Here is a 16,397-nt window from a genome sequence, read left to right on the forward strand (position 1 = left end):
TTTCCTCTATTTATTTACCTATTTTTTTTAATTAGCTATTTTTCTCTAATTAATTTACCTACTTTTCCTCTAATTTATTTACCTATTTTTTTATTTACCTTTTTTCTTTCATTTATTTAGATATTTTTCTCTATTTATACACCTATTTTTTCTCTAGTTTATTTTCCTATTTTTCTCTAATTTATTTACCAATTTTTTCTCTATTTATTTACCTCCTTTGTTTTCTCTATTTATTTACCTATTTTTTCCTCTATTTATTTACCTATTTTTTTAAATTAGCTATTTTCTCTAATTAATTTACCTATTTTTTTCTCTAGTTTATTTACCTATTTTTTATTTACCTTTTTTCTTTGATTTATTTAGCTATTTATCTATATTTATACACCTATTTTTTCTCTAGATAATTTAACTATTTTTTCTCTATTTATTTACCTATTTTTTATCTATTTATTTACCTCTTTTGTTTTCTCTATTTATTTACCTATTTTTTCTCTATTTATTTACCTATTTTTTCTCTATTTATTTTCCAATTTTTTCTCTATTCATTTACATTTTTTCTATTTATTTACCTCTTTCTTTCTCTAATTTATACGCATATATTATCTCTATTTATTTACCTATTTTTTCTCTAGTTATTTACCTACTTTTTTCTCTAATTTATTTACATATTTTTCTGTTTATTTACCTATTTTTTCCTCTAATTTATTTACCTATATTTTATTTACCTTTTTTTCTTTAATTTATTTAGCTATTTATCTATATTTATACACCTATTTTTTCTCTAGATAATTTACCTATTTTTTCCTCTAATTTATTTACCTATTTTTTTATTTACCTTTTTTTCTTTGGTTTATTTACCTATTTTTCTCTATTTATTTACCTATTTTTTCTCTAGATAATTTACATATTTTTTCCTCTATTTATTTACCTATTTTTTTTAATTAGCTATTTTTCTCTAATTAATTTACCTACTTTTCCTCTAATTTTAATTACCTATTTTTTTTATTTATCTTTTTTCTTTCATTTATTTAGATATTTTTCTCTATTTATACACCTATTTTTTCTCTAGTTTATTTTTCCAATTTTTCTCTAATTTATTTACCAATTTTTTCTCTATTTATTTACCTCCTTTGTTTTCTCTATTTATTTACCTATTTTTTCTCTATTTATTTACCTATTTTTCTTAATTAGCTATTTTTCTCTAATTAATTTACCAATTTTTTTCTCCAGTTTATTTACCTATTTTTTATTTACCTTTTTTTCTTTGATTTATTTAGCTATTTATCTATATTTATACACCTATTTTTTCTCTAGATAATTTAACTATTTTTTTCTCTATTTATTTCCCTATTTTTCTCTATTTATTTCCCTATTTTTTCTCTATTTATTTCCCTATTTTTCTCTATTTATTTACCTCTTTTGTTTTCTCTATTTATTTACCTATTTTTTCTCTATTTATTTACCTATTTTTTCTCTATTTATTTTCCAATTTTTTCTCTATTCATTTACTTTTTTTCTATTTATTTACCTCTTTCTTTCTCTAATTTATACACATATATTATCTCTATTTATTTACCTATTTTTTCTCTAGTTATTTATCTACTTTTTTCTCTAATTTATTTACCCATTTTTCTGTTTATTTACCTATATTTTCCTCTAATTTATTTACCTATATTTTATTTACCTTTTTTTCTTTAATTTATTTAGCTATTTATCTATATTTATACACCTATTTTTTCTCTATTTATTTACCTATTTTTTCTCTATTTATTTACCTCTTTTGTTTTCTCTATTTATTTACCTATTTTTTCTCTATTTATTTACCTATTTTTTCTCTATTTATTTTCCAATTTTTTCTCTATTCATTTACATTTTTTTCTATTTATTTACCTCTTTCTTTCTCTAATTTATACACATATATTATCTCTATTTATTTACCTATTTTTTCTCTAGTTATTTACCTACTTTTTTCTCTAATTTATTTACCTATTTTTCTGTTTATTTACCTATTTTTTCCTCTAATTTATTTACCTATATTTTATTTACCTTTTTTTCTTTAATTTATTTAGCTATTTATCTATATTTATACACCTATTTTTTCTCTAGATAATTTACCTATTTTTTCCTCTAATTTATTTACCTATTTCTTTATTTACCTTTTTTTCTTTGGTTTATTTACCTATTTTTCTCTATTTATTTACCTATTTTTTCTCTAGATAATTTACATATTTTTTCCTCTATTTATTTACCTATTTTTTTTAATTAGCTATTTTTCTCTAATTAATTTACCTACTTTTCCTCTAATTTATTTACCTATTTTTTATTTACCTTTTTTCTTTCATTTATTTAGATATTTTTCTCTATTTATACACCTATTTTTTCTCTAGTTTATTTTCCTATTTTTCTCTAATTTATTTACCAATTTTTTCTCTATTTATTTACCTCCTTTGTTTTCTCTATTTATTTACCTATTTTTTCCTCTATTTATTTACCTATTTTTTTAAATTAGCTATTTTCTCTAATTAATTTACCTATTTTTTTCTCTAGTTTATTTACCTTTTTTTTATTTACCTTTTTTTCTTTGATTTATTTAGCTATTTTTCTCTATTTATACACCTATTTTTCTCTAGATAATTTACCTATTTTTTCTCTATTTATTTGCCTATTTTTTCTCTATTTTATTTACCTATTTTTTTATCTATTTATTTACCTATTTTTCTCTATTTATTTACCTATTTTTTTCTCTAAATTATTTACCTATTTTTCTCTATGTATTTACCTATTTTCTGTTTTTATTTACCTCCATTGTATTCTCTACTTCATTACCTATTTTTCACTATTTCTTTATCTATTTTTTTCTCTAATTTATTTACCTATTTTTTCTCTGTTTATTTACCTATTTTTCTCTATTTTATTTACCTACTTTTTTCTCTATTTTATTTACCTACTTTTTCTCTATTTATTTACCTATTTTTTCTCTGGTTATTTACCTATTTCTTTCTCTCATTTATTCACCCATTTTTTCTGTTTATTTACCTATTTTTTCCTCTAATTTATTTACCTATTTTTTTATTTACATTTTTTTCCTTGATTTATTTAGCTATTTTTCTCTATTTATACACCTAGTTTTCTCTAGATAATTTAACTATTTTTTCTCTATTTATTTACCTATTTTTTCTCTATTTATTTACCTCTTTTGTTTTCTCTATTTATTTACCTATTTTTTCTCTATTTATTTACCTATTTTTTCTCTATTTATTTTCCAATTTTTTCTCTATTCATTTACTTTTTTTCTATTTATTTACCTCTTTCTTTCTCTAACTTATACACATATATTATCTCTATTTATTTACCTATTTTTTCCATAGTTATTTACCTACTTTTTTCTCTAATTTATTTACCTATTTTTCTGTTTATTTACCTATTTTTTCCTCTAATTTATTTACCTATATTTTATTTACCTTTTTTTCTTTAATTTATTTAGCTATTTATCTATATTTATACACCTATTTTTCTCTAGATAATTTACCTATTTTTTTCTCTATTTATTTACCTATTTTTTTAAATTAGCTATTTTTCTCTAATTAATTTACCTATTTTTTTCTCTAGTTTATTTACCTATTTTTTATTTACCTTTTTTTCGTTGATTTATTTAGCTATTTATCTATATTTATAGACCTATTTTTTCTCTAGATAATTTACCTATTTTTTCCTCTATTTATTTACCTATTTTTCTTAATTAGCTATTTTTCTCTAATTAATTTTCCTATTTTTTTCTCTAGTTTATTTACCTATTTTTTATTTACCTTTTTTTCTTTGATTTATTTAGCTATTTATCTATATTTATACACCAATTTTTTCTCTAGATAATTTAACTATTTTTTCTCTATTTATTTCCCTATTTTTTCCTCTATTTATTTACCTATTTTTTTAAATTAGCTATTTTTCTCTAATTAATTTACCTATTTTTCCTCTAATTTATTTACCTATTTTTTTTATTTACCTTTTTTCTTTCATTTATTTAGCTATTTTTCTCTATTTATACACCTATTTTTCTCTAGATAATTTACCTATTTTTTCTCTATTTATTTGCCTATTTTTTCTCTATTTTATTTACCTATTTTTTTATCTATTTATTTACCTATTTTTCTCTATTTATTTACCTATTTTTTTCTCTAAATTATTTACCTATTTTTCTCTATGTATTTACCTATTTTCTGTTTTTATTTACCTCCATTGTATTCTCTACTTCATTACCTATTTTTCACTATTTCCTTATCTATTTTTTTCTCTAATTTATTTACCTATTTTTTCTCTGTTTATTTACCTATTTTTCTCTATTTTAATTACCTACATTTTCTCTATTTTATTTACCTACTTTTTCTCTATTTATTTACCTATTTTTTCTCTAGTTATTTACCTATTTCTTTCTCTCATTTATTCACCCATTTTTTTCTGTTTATTTACCTATTTTTTCCTCTAATTTATTTACCTATTTTTTTATTTACCTTTTTTTCTTTGGTTTATTTACCTATTTTTCTCTATTTATTTACCTATTTTTTCTCTAGATAATTTACCCATTTTTTCCTCTATTTATTTACCTATTTTTTTTAATTAGCTATTTTTCTCTAATTAATTTACCTATTTTTTTCTCTAGTTTATTTACCTATTTTTTATTTACCTTTTTTTCTTTGATTTATTTAGCTATTTATCTATATTTATACACCTATTTTTTCTCTAGATAATTTAACTATTTTTTCTCTATTTATTTACCTATTTTTTCTCTATTTATTTACCTCTTTTGTTTTCTCTATTTATTTACCTATTTTTTCTCTATTTATTTACCTATTTTTTCTCTATTTATTTTCCAATTTTTTCTCTATTCATTTACTTTTTTTCTATTTATTTACCTCTTTCTTTCTCTAATTTATACACATATATTATCTCTATTTATTTACCTATTTTTTCTCTAGTTATTTACCGACTTTTTTCTCTAATTTATTTACCTATTTTTCTGTTTATTTACCTATTTTTTCCTCTAATTTATTTACCTATATTTTATTTACCTTTTTTTCTTTAATTTATTTAGCTATTTATCTATATTTATACACCTATTTTTTCTCTAGATAATTTACCTATTTTTTCCTCTAATTTATTTACCTATTTTTTTATTTACCTTTTTTTCTTTGGTTTATTTACCTATTTTTCTCTATTTATTTACCTATTTTTTCTCTAGATAATTTACATATTTTTTCCTCTATTTATTTACCTATTTTTTTAAATTAGCTATTTTCTCTAATTAATTTACCTATTTTTTTCTCTAGTTTATTTACCTTTTTTTATTTACCTTTTTTTCTTTGATTTATTTAGCTATTTATCTATATTTATACACCTATTTTTTCTCTAGATAATTTAACTATTTTTTCTCTATTTATTTACCTATTTTTTCTCTATTTATTTACCTCTTTTGTTTTCTCTATTTATTTACCTATTTTTCTCTATTTATTTACCTATTTTTTCTCTATTTATTTTCCAATTTTTTCTCTATTCATTTACTTTTTTTCTATTTATTTACCTCTTTCTTTCTCTAATTTATACACATATATTATCTCTATTTATTTACCTATTTTTTCTCTAGTTATTTACCGACTTTTTTCTCTAATTTATTTACCTATTTTTCTGTTTATTTACCTATTTTTTCCTCTAATTTATTTACCTATATTTTATTTACCTTTTTTTCTTTAATTTATTTAGCTATTTATCTATATTTATACACCTATTTTTTCTCTAGATAATTTACCTATTTTTTCCTCTAATTTATTTACCTATTTTTTTATTTACCTTTTTTTCTTTGGTTTATTTACCTATTTTTCTCTATTTATTTACCTATTTTTTCTCTAGATAATTTACATATTTTTTCCTCTATTTATTTACCTATTTTTTTAAATTAGCTATTTTCTCTAATTAATTTACCTATTTTTTTCTCTAGTTTATTTACCTTTTTTTATTTACCTTTTTTTCTTTGATTTATTTAGCTATTTTTCTCTATTTATACACCTATTTTTCTCTAGATAATTTACCTATTTTTTCTCTATTTATTTGCCTATTTTTTCTCTATTTTATTTACCTATTTTTTTATCTATTTATTTACCTATTTTTCTCTATTTATTTACCTATTTTTTTCTCTAAATTATTTACTATTTTTCTCTATGTATTTACCTATTTTCTGTTTTTATTTACCTCCATTGTATTCTCTACTTCATTACCTATTTTTCACTATTTCCTTATCTATTTTTTTCTCTAATTTATTTACCTATTTTTTCTCTGTTTATTTACCTATTTTTCTCTATTTTAATTACCTACATTTTCTCTATTTTATTTACCTACTTTTTCTCTATTTATTTACCTATTTTTTCTCTAGTTATTTACCTGTTTCTTTCTCTCATTTATTCACCCATTTTTTTCTGTTTATTTACCTATTTTTTCCTCTAATTTATTTACCTATTTTTTTATTTACATTTTTTTCCTTGATTTATTTAGCTATTTTTCTCTATTTATACACCTATTTTTCTCTAGATAATTTACCTATTTTTTCTCTATTTATTTACCTATTTTTCTCTATTTATTTTCCAATTTTTTCTCTATTCATTTACTTTTTTTCTATTTATTTACCTCTTTCTTTCTCTAATTTATACACATATATTTTCTCTATTTATTTACCCATTTTTCTCTAGTTATTTACCTATTTTTTCTCTCATTTATTTACCTATTTTTCTCTATTTATTTGCCTATTTTTTCTCTAAATTATTTACCTATTTTTCTCTATGTATTTACCTATTTTCTGTTTTTATTTACCTCCATTTTATTCTCTACTTCATTACCTATTTTTCACTATTTCTTTATCTATTTTTTTCTCTAATTTATTTACCTATTTTTTCTCTGTTTATTTACCTATTTTTCTCTATTTTATTTACCTACTTTTTCTCTATTTTATTTACCTACTTTTTCTCTATTTATTTACCTATTTTTTCTCTGGTTATTTACCTATTTCTTTCTCTCATTTATTCACCCATTTTTTCTGTTTATTTACGTATTTTTTCCTCTAATTTATTTACCTATTTTTTTATTTACATTTTTTTCCTTGATTTATTTAGCTATTTTTCTCTATTTATACACCTAGTTTTCTCTAGATAATTTAACTATTTTTTCTCTATTTATTTACCTATTTTTTCTCTATTTATTTACCTCTTTTGTTTTCTCTATTTATTTACCTATTTTTTCTCTATTTATTTACCTATTTTTTCTCTATTTATTTTCCAATTTTTTCTCTATTCATTTACTTTTTTTCTATTTATTTACCTCTTTCTTTCTCTAACTTATACACATATATTATCTCTATTTATTTACCTATTTTTTCCATAGTTATTTACCTACTTTTTTCTCTAATTTATTTACCTATTTTTCTGTTTATTTACCTATTTTTTCCTCTAATTTATTTACCTATATTTTATTTACCTTTTTTTCTTTAATTTATTTAGCTATTTATCTATATTTATACACCTATTTTTCTCTAGATAATTTACCTATTTTTTTCTCTATTTATTTACCTATTTTTTTAAATTAGCTATTTTTCTCTAATTAATTTACCTATTTTTTTCTCTAGTTTATTTACCTATTTTTTATTTACCTTTTTTTCGTTGATTTATTTAGCTATTTATCTATATTTATAGACCTATTTTTTCTCTAGATAATTTACCTATTTTTTCCTCTATTTATTTACCTATTTTTCTTAATTAGCTATTTTTCTCTAATTAATTTACCTATTTTTTTCTCTAGTTTATTTACCTATTTTTTATTTACCTTTTTTTCTTTGATTTATTTAGCTATTTATCTATATTTATACACCAATTTTTTCTCTAGATAATTTAACTATTTTTTCTCTATTTATTTCCCTATTTTTTCCTCTATTTATTTACCTATTTTTTTAAATTAGCTATTTTTCTCTAATTAATTTACCTATTTTTCCTCTAATTTATTTACCTATTTTTTTTATTTACCTTTTTTCTTTCATTTATTTAGCTATTTTTCTCTATTTATACACCTATTTTTCTCTAGATAATTTACCTATTTTTTCTCTATTTATTTGCCTATTTTTTCTCTATTTTATTTACCTATTTTTTTATCTATTTATTTACCTATTTTTCTCTATTTATTTACCTATTTTTTTCTCTAAATTATTTACCTATTTTTCTCTATGTATTTACCTATTTTCTGTTTTTATTTACCTCCATTGTATTCTCTACTTCATTACCTATTTTTCACTATTTCCTTATCTATTTTTTTCTCTAATTTATTTACCTATTTTTTCTCTGTTTATTTACCTATTTTTCTCTATTTTAATTACCTACATTTTCTCTATTTTATTTACCTACTTTTTCTCTATTTATTTACCTATTTTTTCTCTAGTTATTTACCTATTTCTTTCTCTCATTTATTCACCCATTTTTTTCTGTTTATTTACCTATTTTTTCCTCTAATTTATTTACCTATTTTTTTATTTACCTTTTTTTCTTTGGTTTATTTACCTATTTTTCTCTATTTATTTACCTATTTTTTCTCTAGATAATTTACCCATTTTTTCCTCTATTTATTTACCTATTTTTTTTAATTAGCTATTTTTCTCTAATTAATTTACCTATTTTTTTCTCTAGTTTATTTACCTATTTTTTATTTACCTTTTTTTCTTTGATTTATTTAGCTATTTATCTATATTTATACACCTATTTTTTCTCTAGATAATTTAACTATTTTTTCTCTATTTATTTACCTATTTTTTCTCTATTTATTTACCTCTTTTGTTTTCTCTATTTATTTACCTATTTTTTCTCTATTTATTTACCTATTTTTTCTCTATTTATTTTCCAATTTTTTCTCTATTCATTTACTTTTTTTCTATTTATTTACCTCTTTCTTTCTCTAATTTATACACATATATTATCTCTATTTATTTACCTATTTTTTCTCTAGTTATTTACCGACTTTTTTCTCTAATTTATTTACCTATTTTTCTGTTTATTTACCTATTTTTTCCTCTAATTTATTTACCTATATTTTATTTACCTTTTTTTCTTTAATTTATTTAGCTATTTATCTATATTTATACACCTATTTTTTCTCTAGATAATTTACCTATTTTTTCCTCTAATTTATTTACCTATTTTTTTATTTACCTTTTTTTCTTTGGTTTATTTACCTATTTTTCTCTATTTATTTACCTATTTTTTCTCTAGATAATTTACATATTTTTTCCTCTATTTATTTACCTATTTTTTTAAATTAGCTATTTTCTCTAATTAATTTACCTATTTTTTTCTCTAGTTTATTTACCTTTTTTTATTTACCTTTTTTTCTTTGATTTATTTAGCTATTTTTCTCTATTTATACACCTATTTTTCTCTAGATAATTTACCTATTTTTTCTCTGTTTATTTACCTATTTTTCTCTATTTATTTTCCAATTTTTTCTCTATTCATTTACTTTTTTTCTATTTATTTACCTCTTTCTTTCTCTAATTTATACACATATATTTTCTCTATTTATTTACCCATTTTTCTCTAGTTATTTACCTATTTTTCTCTCATTTATTTACCTATTTTTCTCTATTTATTTGCCTATTTTTTCTCTAAATTATTCTACTACTTTTTCTCTATTTATTTACCTATTTTTTCTCTGGTTATTTACCTATTTCTTTCTCTCATTTATTCACCCATTTTTTCTGTTTATTTACCTATTTTTTCCTCTAATTTATTTACCTATATTTTATTTACCTTTTTTTCTTTAATTTATTTATGCTATTTATCTATATTTATACACCTATTTTTCTCTAGATAATTTACCTATTTTTCTCTCTATTTATTTACCTATTTTTTTTAAATTAGCTATTTTTCTCTAATTAATTTACCTATTTTTTCTCTAGTTTATTTACCTATTTTTTATTTACCTTTTTTTCGTTGATTTATTTAGCTATTTATCTATATTTATAGACCTATTTTTTCTCTAGATAATTTACCTATTTTTTCTCTAGTTTATTTACCTATTTTTTATTTACCTTTTTTTCTTTGATTTATTTAGCTATTTATCTATATTTATACACCTATTTTTCTGTAGATAATTCACCTATTTTTTCTCTATTTATTTACCTATTTTTCTCTATTTATTTACCAATTTTTTCTCTATTTATTTACCTCCTTTGTTTTCTCTATTTATTTACCTATTTTTTCCTCTCTTTATTTACCTATTTTTTCTCTAGTTATTTACCTATTTCTTTCTCTCATTTATTCACCCATTTTTCTCTAGTTATTTACCTATTTTTTCTCTCATTTATTTACCTATTTTTCTCTATTTATTTGCCTATTTTTTCTCTAAATTATTTACCTATTTTTCTCTATGTATTTACCTATTTTCTGTTTTATTTACCTCCATTTTATTCTCTACTTCATTACCTATTTTCACTATTTCTTTATCTATTTTTTTCTCTAATTTATTTACCTATTTTTTCTCTGTTTATTTACCTATTTTTCTCTATTTTATTTACCTACTTTTTCTCTATTTTATTTACCTACTTTTTCTCTATTTATTTACCTATTTTTTCTCTGGTTATTTACCTATTTCTTTCTCTCATTTATTCACCCATTTTTTCTGTTTATTTACCTATTTTTTCCTCTAATTTATTTACCTATTTTTTTATTTACATTTTTTTCCTTGATTTATTTAGCTATTTTTCTCTATTTATACACCTAGTTTTCTCTAGATAATTTAACTATTTTTTCTCTATTTATTTACCTATTTTTCTCTATTTATTTACCTCTTTTGTTTTCTCTATTTATTTACCTATTTTTTCTCTATTTATTTACCTATTTTTTCTCTATTTATTTTCCAATTTTTCTCTATTCATTTACTTTTTTTCTATTTATTTACCTCTTTCTTCTCTAACTTATAACATATATTATCTCTATTTATTTACCTATTTTTCCATAGTTATTTACCTACTTTTTTCTCTAATTTATTTAATTTTTCTGTTTATTTACCTATTTTTTCCTCTAATTTATTTACCTATATTTTATTTACCTTTTTTTTCTTTAATTTATTTAGCTATTTATCTATATTTATACACCTATTTTTCTCTAGATAATTTACCTATTTTTTTCTCTATTTATTTACCTATTTTTTTAAATTAGCTATTTTTCTCTAATTATTTACCTATTTTTTTCTCTAGTTTATTTACCTATTTTTATTTACCTTTTTTTCGTTGATTTATTTAGCTATTTATCTATATTTATAGACCTATTTTTTCTCTAGATAATTTACCTATTTTTTTCCTCTATTTATTTACCTATTTTTCTTAATTAGCTATTTTTTCTCTAATTAATTTACCTATTTTTTTTCTCTAGTTTATTTACCTATTTTTTATTTACCTTTTTTTCTTTGATTTATTTAGCTATTTATCTATATTTATACACCAATTTTTTCTCTAGATAATTTAACTATTTTTTCTCTATTTATTTCCCTATTTTTTCCTCTATTTATTTACCTATTTTTTTAAATTAGCTATTTTTCTCTAATTAATTTACCTATTTTTCCTCTAATTTATTTACCTATTTTTTTTATTTACCTTTTTTCTTTCATTTATTTAGCTATTTTTCTCTATTTATACACCTATTTTTCTCTAGATAATTTACCTATTTTTTCTCTATTTATTTGCCTATTTTTTCTCTATTTTATTTACCTATTTTTTTATCTATTTATTTACCTATTTTTCTCTATTTATTTACCTATTTTTTTCTCTAAATTATTTACCTATTTTTCTCTATGTATTTACCTATTTTCTGTTTTTATTTACCTCCATTGTATTCTCTACTTCATTACCTATTTTCACTATTTCCTTATCTATTTTTTTCTCTAATTTATTTACCTATTTTTTCTCTGTTTATTTACCTATTTTTCTCTATTTTAATTACCTACATTTTCTCTATTTTATTTACCTACTTTTTCTCTATTTATTTACCTATTTTTTCTCTAGTTATTTACCTATTTCTTTCTCTCATTTATTCACCCATTTTTTCTGTTTATTTACCTATTTTTTCCTCTAATTTATTTACCTATTTTTTTATTTACCTTTTTTTCTTTGGTTTATTTACCTATTTTTCTCTATTTATTTACCTATTTTTTCTCTAGATAATTTACCCTTTTTTTCCTCTATTTATTTCCTATTTTTTTAAATTAGCTATTTTTCTCTAATTAATTTACCTATTTTTTTCTCTAGTTTATTTACCTATTTTTTATTTACCTTTTTTTCGTTGATTTATTTAGCTATTTATCTATATTTATAGACCTATTTTTTCTCTAGATAATTTACCTATTTTTTCCTCTATTTATTTACCTATTTTTCTTAATTAGCTATTTTCTCTAATTAATTTACCTATTTTTTTCTCTAGTTTATTTACCTATTTTTATTTACCTTTTTTTCTTTGATTTATTTAGCTATTTATCTATATTTATACACCTATTTTTTCTCTAGATAATTTAACTATTTTTTCTCTATTTATTTCCCTATTTTTTCCTCTATTTATTTACCTATTTTTTTAAATTAGCTATTTTCTCTAATTAATTTACCATTTTTCCTCTAATTTATTTACCTATTTTTTTTATTTACCTTTTTCTTTCATTTCATTTATGATATTTTTCTCTATTTATACACCTATTTTTCTCTATTTATTTACCTATTTTTTCTCTATTTATTTACCAATTTTTTCTCTATTTATTTACCTCCTTTGTTTTCTCTATTTATTTACCTATTTTTTCTCTATTTATTTACCAATTTTTCTCTATTTATTTACTCCCTTTGTTTTTCTCTATTTATTTACCTATTTTTTCCTCTATTTATTTACCTATTTTTCTCTAGTTATTTACCTATTTCTTTCTCTCATTTATTCACCCATTTTTTTTCTGTTTATTTACCTATTTTTTCCTCTAATTTATTTACCTATTTTTTTATTTACATTTTTTTCCTTGATTTATTTAGCTATTTTTCTCTATTTATACACCTATTTTTCTCTAGATAATTTACCTATTTTTTCTCTATTTATTTACCTATTTTTCTCTATTTATTTGCCTATTTTTTCTCTAAATTATTTACCTATTTTTCTCTATGTATCTACCTATTTTCTGTTTTTATTTACCTCCATTTTATTCTCTACTTCATTACCTATTTTTCACTATTTCTTTATCTATTTTTTTCTCTAATTTATTTACCTATTTTTTCTCTGTTTATTTACCTATTTTTCTCTATTTTATTTACCTACTTTTTCTCTATTTTATTTACCTACTTTTTCTCTATTTATTTACCTATTTTTTCTCTGGTTATTTACCTATTTCTTTCTCTCATTTATTCACCCATTTTTTCTGTTTATTTACGTATTTTTTCCTCTAATTTATTTACCTATTTTTTTATTTACATTTTTTTTCCTTGATTTATTTAGCTATTTTTCTCTATTTATACACCGTTTTCTCTAGATAATTTAACTATTTTTTCTCTATTTATTTACCTATTTTTTCTCTATTTATTTACCTCTTTTGTTTTCTCTATTTATTTACCTATTTTTTCTCTATTTATTTACCTATTTTTTCTCTATTTATTTTCTAATTTTTTCTCTATTCATTTACTTTTTTTCTATTTATTTACCTCTTTCTTTCTCTAACTTATACACATATATTATCTCTATTTATTTACCTATTTTTTCCATAGTTATTTACCTACTTTTTTCTCTAATTTATTTACCTATTTTTCTGTTTATTTACCTATTTTTTCCTCTAATTTATTTACCTATATTTTATTTACCTTTTTTTTCTTTAATTTATTTAGCTATTTATCTATATTTATACACCTATTTTTCTCTAGATAATTTACCTATTTTTTTCTCTATTTATTTACCTATTTTTTAAATTAGCTATTTTTCTCTAATTAATTTTACCTATTTTTTTCTCTAGTTTATTTACTATTTTTTATTTACCTTTTTTTCGTTGATTTATTTAGCTATTTATCTATATTTATAGACCTATTTTTTCTCTAGATAATTTACCTATTTTTTCCTCTATTTATTTACCTATTTTTCTTAATTAGCTATTTTTCTCTAATTAATTTACCTATTTTTTTCTCTAGTTTATTTACCTATTTTTATTTACCTTTTTTCTTTGATTTATTTAGCTATTTATCTATATTTATACACCAATTTTTTCTCTAGATAATTTAACTATTTTTTCCTCTATTTATTTTCCCTATTTTTTCCTCTATTTATTTACCTATTTTTTTAAATTAGCTATTTTTCTCTAATTAATTTACCTATTTTCCTCTAATTTATTTACCTATTTTTTTTATTTACCTTTTTTCTTTCATTTATTTAGCTATTTTCTCTATTTATACACCTATTTTTCTCTAGATAATTTACCTATTTTTTCTCTATTTATTTGCCTATTTTTTCTCTATTTTATTTACCTATTTTTTATCTATTTATTTACTATTTTTCTCTATTTATTTACCTATTTTTTTCTCTAAATTATTTACCTATTTTTCTCTATGTATTTACCTATTTTCTGTTTTTATTTACCTCCATTGTATTCTCTACTTCATTACCTATTTTTCACTATTTCCTTATCTATTTTTTTCTCTAATTTATTTACCTATTTTTTCTCTGTTTATTTACCTATTTTTCTCTATTTTAATTACCTACATTTTCTCATTTTATTTACCTACTTTTTCTCTATTTATTTACCTATTTTTTCTCTAGTTATTTACCTATTTCTTTCTCTCATTTATTCACCCATTTTTTTCTGTTTATTTACCTATTTTTTCCTCTAATTTATTTACCTATTTTTTTATTTACCTTTTTTTCTTTGGTTTATTTACCTATTTTTCTCTATTTATTTACCTATTTTTTCTCTAGATAATTTACCCATTTTTTCCTCTATTTATTTACCTATTTTTTTTAATTAGCTATTTTTCTCTAATTAATTTACCTATTTTTTTCTCTAGTTTATTTACCTATTTTTTATTTACCTTTTTTTCTTTGATTTATTTAGCTATTTATCTATATTTATACACCTATTTTTTCTCTAGATAATTTAACTATTTTTTCTCTATTTATTTACCTATTTTTTCTCTATTTATTTACCTCTTTTGTTTTCTCTATTTATTTACCTATTTTTTCTCTATTTATTTACCTATTTTTTCTCCTATTTATTTTCCAATTTTTTCTCTATTCATTTACTTTTTTTCTATTTATTTACCTCTTTCTTTCTCTAATTTATACACATATATTATCTCTATTTATTTACCTATTTTTTCTCTAGTTATTTACCGACTTTTTTCTCTAATTTATTTACCTATTTTTCTGTTTATTTACCTATTTTTTTCCTCTAATTTATTTACCTATATTTTATTTACCTTTTTTTCTTTAATTTATTTAGCTATTTATCTATATTTATACACCTATTTTTTCTCTAGATAATTTACCTATTTTTTCCTCTAATTTATTTACCTATTTTTTATTTACCTTTTTTTCTTTGGTTTATTTACCTATTTTTCTCTATTTATTTACCTATTTTTTCTCTAGATAATTTACATATTTTTTCCTCTATTTATTTACCTATTTTTTTAATTAGCTATTTTTCTCTAATTAATTTACCTACTTTTCCTCTAATTTATTTACCTATTTTTTTTATTTACCGTTTTTCTTTCATTTATTTAGATATTTTTCTCTATTTATACACCTATTTTTTCTCTAGTTTATTTTCCTATTTTTCTCTAATTTATTTACCAATTTTTTCTCTATTTATTTACCTCCTTTGTTTTCTCTATTTATTTACCTATTTTTTCCTCTATTTATTTACCTATTTTTTCCTCTATTTATTTACCTATTTTTTTAAATTAGCTATTTTCTCTAATTAATTTACCTATTTTTTTCTCTAGTTTATTTACCTTTTTTTTATTTACCTTTTTTTCTTTGATTTATTTAGCTATTTTTCTCTATTTATACACCTATTTTTCTCTAGATAATTTACCTATTTTTTCTCTATTTATTTGCCTATTTTTCTCTATTTTATTTACCTATTTTTTTATCTATTTATTTACCTATTTTTCTCTATTTATTTACCTATTTTTTCTCTAAATTATTTACTATTTTTCTCTATGTATTTACCTATTTTCTGTTTTTATTTACCTCCATTGTATTCTCTACTTCATTACCTATTTTTCACTATTTCCTTATCTATTTTTTTCTCTAATTTATTTACCTATTTTTTCTCTGTTTATTTACCTATTTTTCTCTATTTTAATTACTATT

The 16,397-nt window shown here is 19.4% G+C and overlaps 1 long non-coding RNA gene across 5 annotated transcripts; it reads right to left on the minus strand.

Moving 5' to 3' along the window:
- Positions 1-1,318: 1,318 nt before the first annotated feature.
- On the minus strand, positions 1,319-15,628 carry LOC143378304 (uncharacterized). Of its 5 annotated transcripts, none has more exons than XR_013088131.1 (4): positions 11,285-11,481; positions 6,314-9,634; positions 4,375-6,080; positions 1,319-2,919 (listed from the first exon to the last, which is right to left on the minus strand). It is a non-coding gene; the product is annotated as an uncharacterized LOC143378304 (long non-coding RNA). The 5 variants fall into 5 exon arrangements; XR_013088128.1 differs by lacking the exons at positions 1,319-2,919; positions 11,285-11,481 and adding exons at positions 11,655-11,925; positions 14,829-15,628 and having other exon boundaries at positions 3,795-6,080; positions 6,314-9,105; XR_013088130.1 differs by lacking the exon at positions 1,319-2,919 and having other exon boundaries at positions 3,795-6,080; positions 6,314-8,655; positions 9,493-9,634.
- Between the last annotated feature and the right edge of the window lie 769 nt (positions 15,629-16,397).

Source organism: Andrena cerasifolii, unplaced genomic scaffold, assembly GCF_050908995.1.
Source record: "Andrena cerasifolii isolate SP2316 unplaced genomic scaffold, iyAndCera1_principal scaffold2393, whole genome shotgun sequence".
Lineage (NCBI taxonomy): Eukaryota > Metazoa > Arthropoda > Insecta > Hymenoptera > Andrenidae > Andrena > Andrena cerasifolii.